The 22,155-nt window shown below is 38.3% G+C and overlaps 1 long non-coding RNA gene across 1 annotated transcript; it reads right to left on the bottom strand.

Moving 5' to 3' along the window:
• Nucleotides 1-4,037: 4,037 nt before the first annotated feature.
• LOC143439978 (uncharacterized) lies at nucleotides 4,038-15,672 on the bottom strand. The gene is made up of 3 exons (XR_013107926.1): nucleotides 15,596-15,672; nucleotides 6,086-6,163; nucleotides 4,038-4,341 (listed from the first exon to the last, which is right to left on the bottom strand). It is a non-coding gene; the product is annotated as an uncharacterized LOC143439978 (long non-coding RNA).
• Nucleotides 15,673-22,155: the final 6,483 nt, after the last annotated feature.

The following is a 22,155-nucleotide window of genomic DNA, read 5'->3' as shown; positions in this document are numbered from 1 at the left end:
TTGTTTTTCTTTCTTTTTTTTATTCATTAATACTTGTTTTTCTTTACGTGTTACCAATTCTGTATTCTCATATAACAACACAAAATGGATTAAAATATCAGTGAGCTTTACAACTATTTGGAGAGCGGAATTAACACTGTCAATAAAAGCAGTAAGTTGACACATGCTTTATTGTACAAGTAATACAGTTGCAACAACTTTTACATAGGTGAAGAAAAGCAAACTATATGTTCTACTTTTCTATGCAGAAAAATACAATTGTACATAATCTGAATGTCACTAGCTATACCAATTTGTTGAATGACTTATCGGTTTAATTATTCATTAATTAAAAATAATATTGAACACCTACTAGTTCAAGGCAATCTGATGGATTGTGGGGATCAAAATGAGGATAATTTTTGTACTCAGTAAATTTATATGGGTGGACGTATGTAGGGAATTTAGCAATTCAGCTTAATGTAGACCATGATGGACACCCCGTAGCACTCATCATATGCTATGGCATACAGTGGAGGGACTCAAAAGTATGTGATGAAAAGTCATGCTTATGAAAAGGCCTAGGATGAAGATAAAGACAGCCTCATTTATATTCTGGCTTGAATGCTGTCTAGGTGCATGACCTTGGACAAAGACATTAAATCACATCTAAAATAAGTGAGAAATAATATTTGCTTCCTAAGATTTTTATGAATTTAGTATAATAGTGAGAGTCACTGACATAGTAAGAAAGCATGCAAAAATGTTGAGTCAATGTTCATTGCATCTTAATGTATTTCGTTAGTTCCCCAGAGCATCTCTTCACAAGTGGTACTTTGATGATCAGTGCACTACAAAAGCAGAGACTGGATAGAATTTGTTGAAACTGGAAATAGTTTCTCCTACCTTAGCCAGTGTGCTTTCTCAAAGTAGTGTGCTCTATATAAATCTGAGCTCAGAAGCATGTCTGTGGGTTTTCATGAAGATGAATTCAAGCTGTGTTATAAGTGGACAAACCCAGAAGTCAAGTGTAAGTTTTCTGTCCATAGAATTTTCTCCTTGCTGATCAGCCTACATCTTGAGCAATAGCAGAGATGATTGCTCTGTATGAATGATTAGGAGGCGCAAATCAAAGTTACCCATAAATACAGGCTAGCATTCAGAATCCCCAAAGGCCTTCTAAAGGACGGATGAAAGCACCCCCAAGCAGATAGCATATAATAGAAGCTATTGAGCGGTATAACTGTGGCAGAGACAGGTCAGGGCTTCAGTCTCTCTAAGGATGCTCTAGTGTTATGTTCCAGGCTGCCACTCTCCTCTGTATCGTATGTATTGTGACAGGTTGAAGAAGGAGCATGGAGTCTTTAAAAAAAAAGAAAAGAAAAAAGAAAGAAAAAAAACAACAACCAAGTAGAAAGAGTTGACTCTTAAGAGTGTGAGGGTTCAGCAAGCTGTGAGAAACTCTACTGCAAATCGTTCTCAGAAGGTTTGAGATAGCTGGCTCAGAGTTCTTCTGAAACATAAAGTCAGTTCCCAGAAGGATTCTTGTCACAAGTCTGCCACCAAAGGGATTCCTTTAGTTTACATTTTAGAGCAGTATACAAAGAGCAATTGTGTATCAATGAACTGAGACCTAGAAGTCTTCGGTGCGTGTAGACACTCTGAACTATTGACTTAGAATCAATATCAATATAGTCTTCATTCTTCAAAACTAACTGCAGAAGGGAAAATAGGTAGGTTCACTATGATCAAATAAATGAGAACTTCAGCATTTTTTTTTAAAAAAGGTGATCAGTATAACAAAGATTTAAGTGGAAAAAGAAGCTAGCGATGACAACTGTTGGAAGCCCGTTCACAGTAGCTAAGAAGAAAAGCTGATCAGTTCTTTTTGAACACCTAGTTGGCAATTTGTAAATCTGGAAAGCATCCCATCTCTTGGTTCATTCATTCAAATCCTAACCCTTGGTCCTAAAGTGAATTAGAAGAATTAAGTGAAGAAATTCTATCAAGTGTACTCACTGCAGAACCATTGAGAACAAATTGAAATTTTTGAAAGTATTTCAAGATTCAACAATAGAACTGATTAAATTATGTTCTCATGAAATCTCTTTGATTTCATGAGTTATCGGGGCAACAGAACTGATGAAACTGGTATATAAAATGATGCTTTGTGTCAATGTTAATATAAATCCTCAATTTTGATTCCCATGACTGGAACAACACCTAAGACATTAGTAATATTTTCTAATTAATTAATAGTTATGCACATTGTGTCATATAATATTTAGTATTATGGGTTTTGGTTTTTACTATGCACTGTTAATTTCATTGCAACTATGTAAACATAATAATCTCCATATTTTTCCAAATGAAAAACGCTGCAAAAGGTATACTGGTTTTTTTTTTTTTTTTAAACAATGGTTGGCTATCAGTGGTAGGATGTTTCTCTTCTTCTTTTCTTTTTCTTCATTTAAAAATATGCCCAAATCAATGTTTTTTACTTTTAGAATAGACATATGAACATCAAGCCTGAGGGTTTCTTTTTGTCTTTCTTTAAAAAGCAGTCCTGTTTTCTGTCCTACTAAGGAGAAACAGTCTTTGGAGAAGGGAAAGCCTGAGGCATTCACTTCATAAATAGGGCACTAATGGCTTGAAAAGTCATGGACTCTTAGATTTGTGGGTTGAGAGGTCACTGATTTCAAGTCAATGCCAGTTATTCCAGAATAAAGAGGGAGTTATTTACTGAGTGCCTACTGTGTGTAAAATCTGTTCTACATAACGTTCTTACCTTCCTTGCATCGACAATCCCTACCCTTTGGTTCTTTCAGGAATGAGTCTAAAAGCCTTTATAAAGACTCCTTTGACTTCTCTGCTGTTCCAGCTCAGTGCCTTTTGTCTCTTGCAAATATCATTTGTTGGAAGCTTTCTAAAGACAGGGGCTGTATCTTTAATTCCTGGCTTACAGTGGACACATAGGCACCAGGACAAACATAAAGTTGAAAGTAAAGGTTTAGGTACCCCGAGGAAAAAATAACGCGGTAAAAGAAATGGCATTTGCTCTTAAAGATCTTTGGAATAATTGTAATGCAAAAAGCTAATTAACAGTGCATATATAAAAACTAAAAAAAGACTGTCACATGGTTCAATGTGCTTGTTAAATAAATAGTAACATATGATTAATGCTCTTTTTCAATGAGAAGCAAAAATGCTGAGAAAATGAGATATAAACTGGCTTTTGTGTACATTTCATGTAATTAAATCACTTGATTTTATTTTTCAATTTTTAATGATCAAAACAATACACAGTTTAATAACCAGGACTTCTATGCACATGAATTTTAGAAATTACTTAGGAAGATTGAACTTCTTTGTCATGAGCAATCTTTCAGTTGAACTTGGTTGAGGTAATAAAATTAAATGTCCTAGCTTAAATACGTGATTCATTGTGAAGAATTATATACCTGAAAATCATTATTAATCATTGAGTTTCTACTAGATTTGTTAAAAACAATTATTAAAAAAAAAGTCAGTAAGTGGCTACTGTATACTAGAAAAGAACGCAGTTCAGAGTGAAGGGTAAGTCTCCTGATTCTGTTAATTCCACAGTCTCACCAATGGGAAAGTACCAAGGGGATCCGCTTCTGGTGAGTATTTTTACTGAGTAGATGGCTTAACAGATGATGTCAACATATCTAATTTTCTCCTTCCCCACAAAGGCACAAAGAATATACATTCCAACATTTATATTGCTTTTCAATGTAAATTATGACAGAATTTTACATTTTATAAAAACTTTTAACTGTAATGAACAATGTATACTATGCTCATACATGCCCTTCAGTCTGTAACCAAAGAACATGGTCTTTTGGTGGAGGTCACTGGCTTCCTTTACTGTGGTATGCTGAATATATCTTCCTGCAAACACTCTGAGCAACCAAGAGGTGAACACTTTTTATTATGCAAAAAAGGTATTTATAATACTATCTTACAGAGTCTTAGATGCTGACTCTGAACTAAAAGGCATATGATAATTATTTAAATGCTGCTTAAGAAAAATGTGTCATGTAGTTCAAGCAATTAGAAAGAGACACCAACAAAGGGACATCACTTCTAGTACAGAATTGTAAATAATAAATTTTATTCAAACAAACAAGACCCTGAATTACTACAAAGTAAGCATCAATTATACATACAGTTTAATATTTTATCATAACATTTACATTAGGATGGCAGTGATCTGGGCTCTAGAGAATTCATTCTCCATAGCCTGTTGGGCAGTGGGGACCTTCCATCTTCTTTAGAGCCTTTGAAGGGTGATACTGAGATGCTTTCTCTTCTCAAACCTTCAAAAAATGAGGAGATCTAAAAGATTAGAAAAGTATCATGCTATTGTGAGAATTCTATTGATTGATTTAGTAACAATCATAGAATATTTTGCAGTGACAAACTTATAAGAGAACAATCAGGCTGATGAGTAGGTTAAGCTACCCGTGGTCAACATGAAGAGTTTACAGACCTCTTACTAGCTACTCTCCAATCCCCAGGAGCTGTTTTGTGAAAGGAGGAGTCCACAGAGACACTAACTGTTTTTCAGAACATAGAATTTAAACAAGTGCGTAGGACATTTATGCAGGCAGATTTTGATGACTCATGTTACTCCAGAAGACAATGCGATATAATAAGAAACAGACCTACATTTTACATTTTACTAGCTAGAGATCTAGGGCCAGTTACTTTGGCCCTATTAAGGGTAAGAATACTTAGTATTGTAATCATGGGGATCCTGTGAGGCTATGGCTCTTACTGATATTCAGCTTCGTAGGGAGAGGACCACAACAGCATCAATAAAACACTTCCGTCTGCAGCTGTTTCTTGTGCTTGAGGCTGTCTGGCTTTCTTACATAGTTCTGAGAATCCTCAGAATAGGGTCTCATATGTAGGAGGGATCTCAGTTACTTGCTATGGGGTGACTCAGTTTTGTGGCCTTCAGTGATCTCTGCTCTTTCCCTAGTTATAGAAGGTGCTTAGTTAATAGATGAAGTCCAGTTTCACTCAGGAGAGATTTTAAAGCTTTAAGACTGGGCATAAAATGCTTTTGCTGCAGTCCTTAAGGCTGGAGAAGTTCATTTTAATGTGAAAAAATATGTAGAATTTTGAGGGTGGTTTTCCCTCTGTACCATGCAGCTAAGAAGTAAAATGGCTTGAATCAAATTAAACTGAACAAGAAAAAGACCCCACATTCTATTTCTAATCCTACTAATTTTTCGACATATGGTCTTGGACAAATTAGCTTCTTTTGAATTTCTGTCTCTTTGTCTGTGTACACCATTTAAGTTGAACTATAGTGGTATTATTTACTCAGTGAAGGACAAAGATGTTTATGTACTATACTTGAAAGGTCAAACAGATGGGATCATTTTAGATTGAAGGCACATGTGTGGGAGTCATGCCTTTTGTGAGCTGCTTAAATTCCCATGGGGTCTGGTAACTTACTGTGTACCCAGCAGGAACCCAGAAAGTCTTGTCATGGTGATAAATACGACACCATTAAATAAGGCCACACTGAATACACAAAGAAACCCAAGAAAGAAAACAACACAAAATCTCTACCTCGTCTATTCTATGTGGGTTTAGGTAGGTCACTTTACCACTTTTAATTCTTTGACTCCTAAGAGAACCAAATATTAACAAAGCAAGGAAGGCCTGAAAGCAGAAGAGTCATGAAATGGTAAGTGTAGGGCTCTAAAACTCATTATCTTTCTACATGTATTCATCTTCAAAGGGATAGACTTCTCATAAACACTGGATGATGTTAGTCTATTGCTTAAGACATGACTGTGTTTGAAATAAGAGGCAATTTAGAGACTCTACATTGATTGACCTCTTAATTTTATAGCTAGGAAAAGAAAACCAAATTATGTGAACAATGTATTTGCATTCTTTAAACTTAACAGAAAAATTTGCAAGAGAGCTAGGACTAAATTTGTAAAACCACAAACCTTTGGGACTTACAAATCTGTTTGTTTTAACCTGTTTTGCTTAGTTTTAAATTTCAGTGACAGAAGGTCATCTTGGTGTCTTAGATTTAGAATGTTTTTGACAGTACCTTCTCATTTCCTTCCTTCCTTCCTTCCTTCCTTCCTTCCTTCCTTCCTTCCTTCCTTCCTTCTTCCTTTTTTTTTATCTGTGGAAACAAAGTAAATCAAGAAAAAAATCAATTCCATGAACGTATTATATGCAGTCAGGGCTCTGCTCCTTGATGAGTAAGAAGGAAACTAACTTGCTTGTGTATAGGTTTCTTTTCATTTGCACACTGTTGGCATTAAGCAATCTGCTTGCCCAGAGAAAGCAGCACATTGTAAAGCAATAAACATATCTAAAAACCAGGAATTCAATTATGACTCATTTCTACAGTGATCTTGATATAGCACAGTGCAAAGAGCAATTTCCTTCATTAGATGTTAACTACTGTCAATTTCTTCTCTTGGTAAATAAACAGTATGTCTTTGAAATATGCATTTTCTTTGCTAATGAATCTTTTTCGTTATAATTCTTAGGAGATTCCCTCTTAACACAGAGACCAGAGTATAGGGGCAACTTTGCAGGGAGGACATAACTGAACTGATGTGTTATCTCCTTTCCTTTCCACTTGTGCATAGACCTGGGAAGGGCTTTAAAAAGACGGTAGTATTAGTACTGCTTAGACCAAAGTTGATGCCCAAGACAAGAGAGCTGCTCGCACTCTGTATAATGTCTTGAATGATCTTAATCCTTTTGCAAACACTTGCTTGGTTGTAGGACAAGCTAATGCAGTGAATGATATCTTAGCTGGGATTCAACGTGAAGCTGCTTGGGTAAAGTTCAGCTACAAGATCCATCTCTTACTAAGTTTTAGAAATATTCCATTCATCTCTGATCTTGGAACTATACATTGAAGCATTTTAGTGCTTACCTCCTTGTGAAAACTAAAGTGGCCTGGTTAAACATTTTCTTGGCTTAAATCTACTGAGTTTTGGGTGATTTTTCTTCACGTGGAAATCTTGGCATGCTGTGCAAGAGAGAGGGGCTTCATAGAGTCCTGGATGACACATGAAGAAGGAAGGTAAATGACAGTGTCCCCGTAGGAGCAAATAATTGTTCCAGCCCTGTAAATGATCTGCTTCTTTTCTGTAGTTAGACTGTTCAGACTCTGATTTCCAAAACAAATGAGTCCATCCCTAAAGAAAGAATACCAACTTTCCATTTGAAAATTCAAAAGCATTCCTGACTGCATGCATCTGATGAGAGAGTATTGAGGTTATGAACACACAGATGCCCTCTTCCCATTGTAATGTTCATGTTGATAGGCTCTCTGTGGATGATTAATTCTCAATGCCATCATTCATGAATTACAATGAATAAGAAATAGGAGGAAGAAAACCAGCTTTGGTTGTGCTAATGTCATGAGGCTTTGGCAATAGTTTTAATCCCACGTTCTTCTGTGAATCAGACCATATCATTTAAATAGAAGACTGTATTAATATTGGCTTGAAGATTTATTTTCATTTGCGTGACTTCAACCATTCCAAAAGTAAGAGGTCAAGAGACTGTGTAAATGGGATGTGGGCGGGAACACACCATTGCTGACCTATAGCAACAACATTAACATAGGCAGCTCAAATGCTTAATAGACATCCAAAAAGAGCAGTCTACATTGGTGAATAGCACTAATTAGGACAGAACTGTTTTAAATGCAAAACTCAGAGAAAGGGTAATGAGGACCTAGACTTAGCACGTATAGGCAAAGTCACAGGGAAACTGGGGCTTTGGATTCTGTTCCATCTTCTCTACCAAGTCTTCTTAGGAAGAAGCAGATAGACATCACCAGTGTCAAAGTGCAAAGTCATGAAAGTGATGGCCAAGGAGTGTTCTTCAATTCACACAAAGCATCTAAGTCTAGAAATTTGTTTTTAGGACACAGAATTCTTGTATAATGGGTCACTTGCTGCCTAATTTGAAAAATGATAGAAAATGGGAACTCTCTCCCATGTATCCTATGAAACAGAAAGGTACTAATACTACCCCATCTTTGAAAAAATGTGATTTTAGGGTAAATAAAGATAGATTCCAGTGATCTCACTCTAACTGTCTGAAAGCCTTCTAGAAAACCTCATAAAGTTTTTCATTTGTTTTTGAGACTCTTGAATTGTGGAAAGTAGTAGTAACTAGAAATCCATACTGACTCCCACTGAAGCCATTCATGCAAAAACGAGTCCCCAAGTTTTTATAGTCTCTATTTATCTGCCTAGAAATCAGTGTTACACACATGGAAGAACGTGGAGATAAAAGTAGATGATGTGTTTCTGTGAATTCAAGACTTAGTGAAGAGCTGTGTTTTAAGAACTGCCATAAAACAATGGACAGGTAACAAGGCTCTGTCTGTCCTGGGTGATACTTCTGTGCATCTTCAGCAGCAAGGATGATGGTGAGATAGAAGTCACCTTTAGTTTTTTCAGGTCAGCTCCTAAACTAGGCAATCTACAGATGTCTCACTGTGTATTGGAGGAACTCAGGGCTCAGAGTTCAGAGGAAAGTTTGAACTCTAGCTCCATATGACTAGCTGGCTGGTGATGAGGGAAGATGAGGACAGATGGCTAGAAAGTCCTCACTTGCCTGGCCTGCTCCAACATCACTTTTTTTTCTGACCTTGGTTGTCTCAGTCTACATAGGCACTTTCAAGACTCTCTGAAAACACTTTTTGTCTACCGTGCTCCCAAGTCAGAGATGGCCTTTCCAGAGCGCCTGCTGTTAAGGCTGAGCCCTTACTCCATAATCCTTGTGTAAACAATAGAAGCTTTGGCTTCTTTCAAGGTAGGGGTTAAAGCTTAGGCATTGTCCAAAAGAGCCTCAGGTAGCCCTTTGGTGGCTCAGCTCTGGGTTTCCTGGTCTCTCATCCTTATGCTTCAACCAGAATGTTCTTTCTGGAGTCCTAAATATAACCACATGACTCTCTTGCTTTAAATCACAATGAGTTCTCAGAGTCTCTATTCAGGCAATACTTGAGGCATCAAGAGAAAAGCTGATAGCATCCAAGTCCATGTATAGGTAAGAGACCTAACAAATAGATGTATGGCTGATAAGGGCATGATACTTGTGGCACAGTTAGATAGGGGGACAGAACTAGGTATCTAGAATCAGGTATCTTGACCTCTAGAATTCCATTTATTCTCTCTGCCTTCTTTTCCTGATGTACAACCTTAGGGCACTAATGGTCCCTTTTACATTTTCCTATTAAAGGAGACACTATTTTTAATGTGCTTAGAAAAATAACTGGCATAAGTACTGTTTTCATTTTCTTAAATAAAGATAAAAAGCTACTGTTTTTGACTAGGATTCTCCAAGTGTCTTCCTCTGACTGGCTCACAAATACCTTAGCTATTACTTATCCTGGGAGGATTCCAAAGATCCCCAGGATTCACTCAGCCAACACTGTCAATCACTTGTTTGCATATCTATAAGACAACATAAACAGAGACTTAGGCATCTGACTCATGAAATGTTTGACGGATGGATAAATATAGGAGGAACAATAGGAACATAAGACTATGTACTTATGATTTGGTTTTGTTTTCATTTTAGATTAAAAACCAAGACAACACATCTGTTTTACTAGATTTTTTTTTTGCAGGTTCTATATGAAATTATAGTCTTGTAAGTCACTTGTAATGAAAGAAGTCTGGGATTGATCTAAAATTCAGATTTATAAAATGCTAAATTTTGTTAAGTCCACTCAAGACACTAAAAGCAGGATTTAATTCAACACACATATACTGATGGTCCTTATGGGTAACACACTATGAAAAAAAAAAAGAAACTTTCATGAAATATGAATCCTGCTATACAGGCACTTGATGGAGACACATTGAAGAAACCTAAAAACAGAAGGTGGAATGTGAAACATGGAGAGATCTAGGGGAGATGAATTCCACTTATTACCACATCTTTTGAAGTATTTATTTTTTGTAGCATATTTTTTTGTATTCGCTACCAAACATGACAACTTGAGTTCCATATCTGGGACTCAGATGAAGGAAGGAGATCGCTAGTCAACTCCAGGAAGTTATCCTCTAACTTCCACAAGCTCACTGTGCTATACTTGGTTATGAACACACACAAACACTCACACACTTCACAGAGTGAGTAGACAAATGTGATAAACTTTATAAGAATTTGTGCTTTGAAAACTGAAGCTCTAGCTTATACACAAACACACACACACTCTCTCTCTCTCTCTCACACACACACACACACACACACACATCTTTGCATCATTTGATTTTCTATGTTGTCATACTCACTGCCTGTGCTGGAGGAGCAATTTTTGATTATATTACTCACATGACAATCAAAAGGTTATTTGAAAACAACCCTAGTTTATTATTTCTGAATTCTATTTTCTTTATTTTTTTTTTAAATTTACTTTCTGTGTGTGCTCATGCACATTCTACCTCATGCCTATGAAGATCAGAGGACAACCTGGCGGGGCGGTGGGGTCAGGGATCAGTTCTCCTTTCAACAAGTGACTCGTGGAGAATCGAACTTGGGGTATACTCAGACTGTCAGGCTTGACAGCAGGCTCCTTTACTTGCTGAACATCTCTTAAGCTGCCCAAATTCTGTTTTCTCTGAGTGGGCCTAGATTAGTTTGCAGAGCACCAGTTGCCAGAGTTCTATGTATAGGCTATCAATGTTGTCAATGTAAGATCTTGAAAGGAATTCAAAGGTTTTTTTTTTTTTCTCTCATTATTCTTGTTTTATGAAATCAAGAGGCAAACCGACTTAATGAGGTTTGTCACTAGAACAATCACAAGCAAGCCCTGCTGCCTTGATCACAGCTACTTTAATGTCCAGCACAACCCCTTTCCTCCCCTCAGAACATGATGCTTTTAGAATAATTTTAGACTCTAGGAAGTGCAATCCTGGAGAAGATATTTATAGCAAGCCTCTGGCTCATTGAGCATGCTCTTGTTTGGGATATTCCACTGCACACTCTGTTCTTGTCAGTAATAAATTATTCCCTGACAATTTACTTGCCAAAGGGATCCCAGCCTAGATGCTTTGCAAATGTCTGTTTGAAAATGATCAGGTTAACCGGTTTTAATGATGCCTTTGTCCTTCACTTTTCTCCCAGCATGCAGAGAAGGAAGAATCAAGATTTTTTGAAAGGGGGTGAATCTCACACAATGGAGCCCTATTTATATAACATTTAGGTACACTCTGCAGTCCACTGGAGTTTGATTTTTTTTTTTGATACAAAATATTTTACTCTTATTCATTGGAGACAACAAGTCAAAGGAATAAGAAGAAGGAGGAGGAGGAGGAGGAAGAGGAGGAGGAGAGGAAGGGGAAAGGGAAGGGGAAAGGGGAAGGGGAAGGGGAAGGGGAAAGGGGAAGGGGAAGGGGAAGAAGGGGAAGGGGAAGGGAAGGGGAAGGGGAAGGGGAAGGGGAAGGGGAAGGGGAAGGGAAGAAGGGAAGGGGAAGGGGAAGGGGAAGGGGAAGGGGAAGGGGAAGGGAAGGGGAAGGGGAAGGGGAAGGGGAAGGGGAAGGGGAAGGGGAAGGGGAAGGGGACGGAGAGAGAAGGAGAAGGAGACGGAGAAGGGGCAGGGGAAGGGGAAGAAGGGGAAGGGGACGGGGAAGGGGAAGGGGAAGGGGAAGGGGAAGGGGAAGGGGAAGGGGAAGGGGAAGGGGAAGGAAGGGAAGGGGAAGGGGAAGGGGAAGGGGAAGGGGAAGGAAGGGGAAGGAAGGGGAAGGAAGGGGAAGGAAGGGGAAGGGGAAGGGGAAGGGGATGAAGGGGAAGGGGAAGAAGGGGAAGGGGAAGGGGAAGAAGGGGAAGGGGAAGGGGAAGGGGAAGGGGAAGGGGAAGGGGAAGGGAGGGGGAAGGGGAAGGGGAAGGAAGGGGAAGGGGAAGGGGAAGGGGAAGGGGAAGGGGAAGGGGAAGGGGAAGGGGAAGGGGAAGGCGAAGGGGAAGGGGAAGGGGAAGGAAGGGGAAGGGGAAGGGGAAGGGGAAGGGGCAGGAAGGGGAAGGAAGGGGAAGGAAGGGGAAGGAAGGGGAAGGGGAAGGGGAAGGGGAAGAAGGGGAAGGGGAAGAAGGGGAAGGGGAAGGGAAGAAGGGGAAGGGGAAGGGGAAGGGGAAGGGGAAGGGGAAGGGGAAGGGAGGGGGAAGGGGAAGGGGAAGGAAGGGGAAGGGGAAGGGGAAGGGGAAGGGGAAGGGGAAGGGGAAGGGGAAGGGGAAAGGAGAAGGAGAAAAGGAGAAGAAGGAGAAGGAGAAGAAAAGAAAGATCTGTACAGCATTTACAAGTGATCATGGGCTGTAACTTGAATTAAGTTATATGACCAACTGACTTAATGATTTTTTTAACTTCCTAGTGGGCCAGAATACAAACTCTTGGACATTCAAATGTTAGAAAAGCAAACAAAACCAGGAGATGGGTGAGGGTGGAGAGGGGACAGGCTGAGGTGGCTGATAAATATTCCTTTGTAACTTGTGTTTCTTGACTGAAAGCTGAGATTTCTGGTCACATTAGGGTAGAAATATTGCCAGCAGCTGCGGATGGGAAAGTTTAAACATGTCCTTCACCAGGCAGTATTTTCTTTGGTGTTCTCTTTTTCTATGGTGTGTCTTAAAGCTCTGCAGTTTTACAATCAGCTGTGGCTTCCTCAGATAGGTAGGAAGACACTCCCTGTGTTCTTCCTTCATTTACTGTGGTGTGGTTGTGATATCTGCCTGTCCTTATTGACTGTAGATAATGCTGTAAAGACACCCCTACAGCAGGGTGTGCCGAGCAGTGATCACAGGCTGGCTCAAAACCGGGCTGCAAACTGACCTCTCTAAGTCAAGAATCCTTGGCCTGATTAGCAAGGGAAAATCATGCTTGCCAGAAGGAGGGCTTAGCTTTCAGCGTACGTTGTTAGTAATAGCAAGATAATGAAGAGTGTGGTGATTTTTGAAATGTTTGAAGGCCTTTTTGGTACAGGCAATTGACAAATTGTAATTTAAGAGATAATAATAATTCTGAATGGTGAAAAGAGTTCAACATATTTCCAAACTAATGAGCCAAAAGGACAATTATGGGAATTTTTTTCGACAGACATTTTTAAAAAGGGCGGACCACCAATTTCTTAAATAAGATTTTTTTTGAAGAACTCTATCTCACTGGGGTGTGTTAGAAGGCTCGAGCATGTATTCTAATTCTGATGTGTTCTAATTGAACCGGGGTTTAATCCCTGGTAATTTCATATCCGTTTCTGTTGGAGGGTTCTCACTTTAAATGCTCCTGTTATGATAAATAGAATAGAAAGGTATGAAAAGGCTATTAAAATAATCACAGATGCTTGAGTCATAAATTATGTGTTGGTTTAGACTGTCAGTGGGTGAGTCAATTGCTTTCATGTTAGGACTAATCAGTTAGCCTAGAAAACTGGCTATCAATGACTTCAGGTAGCTGCACCAGATGTAAATCTTAAGTGTGGCCATTGGAATCTATCCATGGAACACTGCAGTCATTTGAGCGGCAAATATTAGGCCCCGTGTTAACTGATATTCCGTGCCATCAGTTTGCCAGTATGCTGCATGACAGAATTAGACTCACAGACTGTGGCAAGAATGATGGAATAGTAGAGCCCAGCAGCCAGGGTGTCTCAACAGAGAGAAAAATGGCCAAATCAAACAGATAGCAAGTGAATGTTTACCATGGACAGGATTCCCCTGCTAACCAATTATTGTTCAACAACTATGTTCATGAAAAAATACTTAACCATTTTTTTCTGACTCCTAAAATGTTTAAAATTAGATCCCTCTGTCCTGCCCAAGTTTTCCTCTCTTGTTCTTTGTAAAAATACAAGGCAAGAAACGATCACCTCTCCATAGTGTCATGCATGCATGAACCAACTAAATAAAGTGAATGTGCTTTTTAAAACAAAGAATCTTGTGGGACAAAAAAAAATTGCAGGCTCTATCCAAAAGGGAAAAAGGAATTATTAGACAGTAAATTCTTATGATTTAAATATTTTGGGGATGCATTCAGCTATGGCTTTCTCTTTGTAAAGAGTACAAATTGGTTACCACATGACAGAACAAGACAATTAACAAGACTCAACATTACTCAATGAACACTCACAATGGTGGATTTATTTCTACGAGATGTAATTTCTCCTACTCTTTGTCTTCCATTTTTGATAACTTTTATTTCAATGCAATGTTCATTTAAACTTTAACATTGTACTGGCATTGAATACCAGCTCTTCTGTGGCTGTGTCCTGAAAAATCAAATTTTCTAAATATATATTTTACATTTATATAAATAGTCATATTAATTATGTAAATATAAATGTTAGTATTATGTGTTTGCTTTTAGTAGTTTTCTGTTGTATCCATCCTTGTCATGCTTGAACTGTCTCGCTGTGACTAGGCTCTCTCCTTTCCCTCCTTTTAGTTTCTAATCCCCTATGGTTTAGGAAGCACATAGTTAACATTCTTCAAATTTTGTGAAAACTGGAAAAAAATGCCTTATGTAGTAAATATGCTTTATTGTCTGAATGTCAGGAAAACTATTTCTGTTGCCCAAAGGCCTTATTTACTTATGTAATGGAGGGACAAAAATTATTTGCTTTTAGATGACACCAGACTCTTTTTATGGTGAATTCCTTGACAACTACATAACTTTGTCACTAATATTCCAAGTGCTTAGACACCCTGGGGAGATTGAAATGAATGTAATCATAATACTTTCCTCTAACATGCATATATCCACACATCTGAGTGTGTATTCTCAGACATGGTGGTAAAAGGAAACTTTGTCTGTGTAAAGATTATGAATGTTTAGAAGAGTGACACACAGTTTTGAGGTGTGCATTTCGTTTCTTTGTTAACTAGTTATTGTGACTTTTTTGTTTGTATGTTTGTTTGTTTTGCTTATAGATTCCAAAAAAGAGGGTAAAGAAAATTCACTAGCAGAAAAAAATGATCTACATGAGAATGAAAGATGGCCAAATTAAATGCCAGGTAGAAAGGTATTTCTAAAAAATCAAAACTACTTCAAGAAATAAAGGCATCTTTGAAATTTCCTCCTGAGGTTTTTTTGTTTTGTTTTGTTTAATGTACAATTACTTATATTTGAAATTTTTCTCTTGGAGAGAAATGGAATATTCGATGTGTGCTTTTGTTCGTAGTTTCAACACAACACCCACTCTTTCTATAAGAAAACCCTTCATGCTAAAATCCTAAAGTGTCCTGATATGTAAAGCATATTACTGGCTTTGCAACAAGCATTCCCACGCAGGTAGCACCTGCTCTAAGTCAGCAATGAGTTTTCACTGCATTTTAAAATTAAGAGCTTGGGGCTAGAGAAATGGCTTAGTGGTTAAGAGCACTGACTGCTCTTCCAGAGGTCCTGAGTTCAATTCCCAGCAACCACATGGTGGTTTGCAACTATCTGTAATGGGATCCTCTGGCCTCTTCTGGTGTGTCTGAAGACAGCTAGAATATACACATACTCTTATACATAAAATAAATAATTCTTTTTAAAAAAACACTTTAAAAGTAAAAATAAGAACTTATGCAATGGTTAAGGTGGACTCACCTGTTATACAGAGTATTCTGTCTTTCCTTTCAAGGAGATGTTGTCCAAAGTCATTCATTATACTGAAAAGATGCCCTAGAAAAGTATATGTGATTTTATATTTCTTTAAAAGTATTTTAAGTGATTTCTCTTCAACCTTTCTAGCATTTTTATCTCTTTAGGTTTAGTTGTGTCATCGTCACTGTGTTTCTGTGTCGTTATGCTGGTCGGTGGGGTAGATGTAATTTGAGGGTGCATTATGGAGAAGAACATAGGGGTTGGGAAATGAATTATTCAGGGATATGTTAGAGGAGCTGATGCCAACCTTGTGAGCAGGTAGCAGTCAGTTTTCTTGTAGTCATCTACTTAAATCACTACTCAGGGAAAGTTTCACAGGCCAGTTTAGGGTGCTTGGTGGGAATCGTACTGACGTTGTCCACACAGTCTGAACACAGTGGGTTTGTCCAGCTTGGAGCTAAGCCCCTGGTCTGTCTTTGTCTCTACACATAACAGTCACCTCTTTTCCATGACTACAAATGAAAAACAGTAAATTCAGAGCAGGTTTCCTCTGCCCTTTGGCATCCTTCTGTGGGTTACACAACAATTTGGCTTGCCACTCAGAAAATCAGAATTCCAGTCCCATGGGAGATGCCAGTTGCACGTCTCTCTTTGTAACAGTTCAAGTAGATCAACTTCACTTTAAATATTAAAGAAATGCCCTCATGGCACTTCCTCTGCCTTCTAGTGCAACACATTTCACAGAACATGAAAAGGGAATCATCAAAATAAACTTCTTAGGTTATATCAAGAAGCTAATCTTCTATCCACTTATAAATATTACTGGGAATATTAGTTAAATGCTACCACATGTTAAAGTAGACATTATAGGATCAAAATGTCATGTACCTCACGAAATACATAGAGCTGCTACTTCTGGCATCATTAAAGTTTTTTTTTTTTTAAACTTGTGGTATGTTTTGAAGTCTATTTTCCTCACAAGGAATATGCTGTGTATAGATTATTAATTCATTAATTCATGAGGTATTTGGCCCCAATGATACAACAGTTTTTTTTTTTTTTCTGGCTTGCAGGATTTAAAAATGTGAAAACTACTAGCAGCAGCAAGTCAGTGCTGAGCTAAAAATAGAATTGACAGCTTTTTGTTTAGCATATGATCAAAGAGCTTTCACATGGAAAGTAAACCTGTGCTATTTGCGGTCATGATATCAACTGTGATTAGGAAAATTGCTCCTGACGCTACTACTAATTTTAATTTTTTTAAATTGTTTTAAAGCACAAGTATGACATTTTGGTTTAGGGAAACATACTGCCTTTAATGCAGTATAACTTAACTGGAATTCATTCAGTGCATTTCAGAATATACTAGGACATAGAGAGGACATCTTATGAAACCAACACACACACACACACAAGGAGGGCTCCACTGTCCTGTGGCTAGGAGTCTGGTTGCCACTCACACTCTGATGCTTACTTAGTAAGCCAGGAGTCACTCAGTAGTTAGAGTGAGATGAACAAGGTCTTGAAAGAAGAATTAACTTTATGATGGCTTTTGCCTTTTTTTTTTTCTCTCAGAGGCACTGAGGAGATGCTCCTTTGGTAAAGTACTTGCTGGAGTAAAGAACCTGACCACTGGTACCTACATAAGGAGCTGGGCATAGCGGCACATGCCTCTCACCCCTGAGTTGAGGTGTTGGAGACTAATGGATCCCTGAAGCTTGCTGGTCAACCAGCCTCAAGTATACTCACTCATTGAGCACCAGGAAAGTAAGAGACTCTGTCTCAAAAAAAATGAGTTGAAGAAGACACTTAATATTAACCTCTGGCCTTTGCATGTATATGCACACACACACACACACACACACACACACACACACACACACACACACACATGAATTCTCCAGAGGCCTTACACAATTCTTGGAATCTTCTGAGAATAAAATTTTTACTGTAATATACTATAATTATGTGAATAATAACAGGTTATTTTAGGATCATCTATAAAGAATGTAATACAAACATACTTTAAGTATATTACTACAATAATAACAAAACAAAAGGTAGTTGCTTCTAGGAATAATTGGACAACTGTTAACAAGGAGCTTACAAGGACAACACCAATTTAAGGGTATAGACAAATCCAAGAAATTAGGAAGAAATAGAAGACCCAAATAAGTACTAAATACCGGGCAGTATTTACAGGTAAGTATTTTTTTAAGGGACTGGGTATTTATATCCAACCTGCTACCAAATGCCCCCCCCCCGTGTACATAAGTATAACTAGAATACAGTCCAACACAAAATTATAAACTTATGGAAAACATGAGATTTGGTTTTTGTAATTAAACTGTAAAGTTCCCAAGAACTCATTAGCACTGTAGATAAAAAAAAAGTCATGCCACAATGTCAAAAGGTTAGACAAGCTTGTCAGAAACCTCTTTCAACATTGTTATTGTTATTATTGTTGTTGCTGTTATTATTATTATTACACACACATAATTCACACACATAATTCACACACATGCATACACATCTGGTATTCTTGAAGTGGGTTCCCATCTGTTTAAGATGCTTTGAAGCCACTAATAGGCTGTAACTCATGGTGATCCTTGTGCCTCCACTCCTAGTTGTATCCAAGGATTATAGGCCTGAATCACCACGTTGACTCTTACTACATTTTTGAGTATTAGTGTTTGTGTATCAGTGTCACTACAACCACGACCTTTGACTATGTCAGCAGGAAAGAGACAAATTTTCAGTGGATTACTTCAAGAATAAAACAGTTTACAGTGTAGAAACAGGGAGATGAAAAGGATACAGGAAACTATTTTATTGAAGACCTGTTTTCTTTTCAGATGATTTTGGCATCTCAATTATGAGAATACATGGACATTATTTTTAAGGAAGTGGTGGTAGTTGCCATTTTCATAGCAGAACACAGATAATGATCATTTTCTAGAAGATGTGAGACTGTTAATGAAGGCCATTTTGAGACGCATGACAGCATTGGAAAGACAAATCAGTGAAGGCTTTAATGAACATTTTACAAAGGCTATGGGTTCTAGTTGTTCCCAGTCCTGGATGTTAGTGACAATCATTTGAGGGCCTTAAAAAATACTGCTTTCCTCTATACCCCTTCCTTTGTAATGACTCTGCCCCCTCATATTATGATTCAACAGAAAATATGATGGCAGATGTAATGTTTAGTTTTAATGATCAACTTATGGAACTTAGAATCGACCTCAGAGACTCAGTACTGAGTGTGCCTGTGACGATGTTTCCAGAAAGGATTGACTGAGTTTGTATGGAAAGACCCACCTGCGAAGCATGCAACAACTTCCAAGAAGAGGCCAAGGATAAAGCAGTGTCAGTGGTACCTACCTTACCTACCTGCATTCCCTGTTTCCTGACAGGTGGGTCTATCCTAGGGGCTGTGTTCCTCACTGACATCAGACTACAGCTTCCCCAGCCATTGAACACTGGAAGCTCTCAGTTCTCCAGCACTGATTTAGGATGCCAAGGCATCCAACTTTGTGTAGTTACTGATTCTCTGCCTCTCTAGTGCAGAGATAGCATTGGTTGTGGTTGGGCTATACATTTACTATGTAAGGCAATGTAATAAGTTCCTCCCTCTTTATGCACGCACGCACGCATGCACACACACACACACACACACACACACACACACACACACACACACACAGTATATCTAATTCTCTCTCTATTCTCTACACATTACACATATCACGTATGCAGCTTGTTGCATTCCTCTAGAAAACCCTGCCCAATAACAGTCGTTTTTCACTGGATAACTTGTCTTAGAAGCAATGCTGTAAATTCCTTAGAAGTTGCAGAGAAAAGAAGCATCATGGAGAAAATGACAGTGAGACCCAGGACTCCAAGACAAGAAGAATGAAGCAACAGAACTAACAGGAAGGAAGTGTTGCTGTCCATGGGCAGACATATCCCAGGAAGTTAATCGTGATAAACATGAGGTGAGGGAATATTCCTAAGAGACATTGTTTTCCTTTTGCATGGCTATAAAGAACATAATCGGTATTTCTGGTTAATCTCCCCAAAGCTGGTTTTTCACACTAAATTTCTAGCAACTGCTAACAATTTCCACTATGCATGCAGCCAGGAGCCTCTGAGATTGATACCAGACAAAGAAAGCCCTCGGGCGTTCTCAGCAGAGAATAGTCACAGTACTCTACATCTTTTTAATAAGCAAAAAAGGAACAAAAGGACTCACTTGGTGAGCCTGATGGTACGGCTGTGAGGCTTCCACTCTGAAACAAAATACTTGAGGTTATGCAATTTGTGTGAGGCTTCTGAGGAATCTCTATTTTGCAAGATTTATGACATTATGTTTTCTTGGCCTCTGCTATCAGACAAACAAAATCCTTTTAGACAGCGCAATGAAAAATCTTTTCAGTTTTTTTTTTTTTTTTTTTCCATGTTCCAGGCACAGGAGAAAGCCCATCATTCTTCAAATATACCAGGCAAAACAGCTTCAGCTTTTGTTTCTTATGCCCCTTCAATGACATCTTTTTGATGCTACCTTTAAAATTCTCACTCCAGATTTCACTCACATTCTCTGCAAAGCATCCCATGGCTGATGAAACAGTATCCAGATTTGCTCCTCCTCGGCCAGAGCGCATGCGTCTTCAATATCACTTTCCTGTTGTGGTGTTTGCTTATCTGCCTATCTGCCTCTCTTTCTGGATAGACTGAGAGTAATTTGAGGAAAGTGTACAAGCTGGATTCTTGCAGAGTATCTGTTTTTAATTGCGCTGGAAAGCTAATCCTTCTGTCGGGTAACTAGAACCCCTAATGAGAGAAAGATCAACAAATGCTTGTTGCATTAAGTTGACAACTCTTCACCCACTTGGACGCTTTCCTCTTGGCCATTCCTGTGTAGGCAGCTTTAGTTGTATCATTTAAAACTGTCTTGGTTTTTTGTATGTGTTTGATCAACTAAAAACATGTGAAGAATTTGCTCGCTTATGTAGCCTATGTACTTGGAGAGAGGAAAAAGAAGGGCTATAATTAGATTCTCAAAGTGGTTGAAGACCAAAGCAATTGATAAAAACAAAGCATTACTGTCAGCTGTGGAAAGCTAAGGCTTCCTCACTGTGTTCTGAAATTAGACTGGGATGATAAATAGTTACTATATTGTTGGACAATAAAAGACCAACTTATGGTATGCAATGTTATGATAGACTCCCTACAAACAGAGTGGGATGGTAACTCTAAGCAACTAAAACTACAGAAAAAAAAACACAGTAGAGCCAGGCAAGGTGGCTAGCTAGACAACATATGAAAAACAGAGAATTCATTTACATTAGCAAAAGCACTTGAAAACATACTAAAAGTTTCCATTCATCAGCAATAAAAGCATATTATACTTAGAAATTTAATAACAAAACTTGTATAACATCTGTCAGGAAAATAATATAATCTTCCTGAAAGACATAAAGGAGGAATTCATAAATACAGAGCCCCGCTGTACTCCTTGGAGGGTTGGCTTGCTACTGCAGACATTTCAAGTAAATATATAGATAACCTCAACATTCTAAAAATGAGAATTTAAATAGTAATGAGATTATATTTTCTTTCAAATTGCCAAAGTATAAAACTACATGGAACATTTTTTCCTCATTATTTCTGATAAGATTATAAATTCTCAGAACTTTTTAGATGATAATTTAAAAATGTATAGCATCCTTTTAAACTCCTAAGTCGACAGTTCTAAAAATCTTTAGATTTTGATCTTTGGCTTTAGAAATCTGTGCTACAGAAAGAGTCGCCTTAAGTGCTTGTAATATTGACCTGTCAGATATGTAATAAAAGTTGTTCATAGAAATTGAGTTTAAATTATTTTCCACCCATTGAGGGAAATGTTAGGCAGATATAAAACTGGTGTAATAGCTGACTATATCCCGTGATAAATCATGCTTTATACATCAAGTATACACAAATGAACTGAAACATACTCTCTGGTGTGGCTCTTTGCTTGAAAAGATGATGTACTGTGAGGATGGTTAGGTGGGCAAAGTGCTTGTTATAAAAAAGCATGAGGACCTGAGTTTAGATCCCCAGGACCCATGTAAAAGGCCAGGAAGGCCTCTGAACATCTTTAAATGCTAGGAGACCAAGAAAAGCAAATCCTAGCGTCTCACTGTCCAGCCAGTCACAGCCACTGTGAAACAAGAAGTTCTAGATTCCGTGAGAGAGACCCTGCTTGTAAAATAAAGGAGAGAATTTATTCAGGCTTGGCAGTATACAGCCTAAGACTTGAAAAGTCAGGATTGTAGATTTGAGGCCAGCCTTGCCTACAAAGTATGACACTCCCTTAAACAAGCAACCAAGAAAATACAGTTCAGATAGGTAAAAGGCTAAACTCTGAGCAGGAGTCATCACTGGGAGTAGAATTCAGAGGTTCATTACTTGTTATCTTCCACAACTTTGGAGCATGTTCCAATGCTCTGTGAAAACAGTTTGTTCTTCAGAGACTATCCTTCAGGAGGACGCAGGGCTCACTAATTCCCAGTCAACCGAGT

The sequence above is a fragment of the Arvicanthis niloticus genome, chromosome 28, assembly GCF_011762505.2.
Source record: "Arvicanthis niloticus isolate mArvNil1 chromosome 28, mArvNil1.pat.X, whole genome shotgun sequence".
NCBI classification, from domain to species: Eukaryota; Metazoa; Chordata; class Mammalia; order Rodentia; family Muridae; genus Arvicanthis; species Arvicanthis niloticus.
Note: the sequence above shows the minus strand (reverse complement) of the source record. Positions and strands in the feature narration are given on the sequence as shown.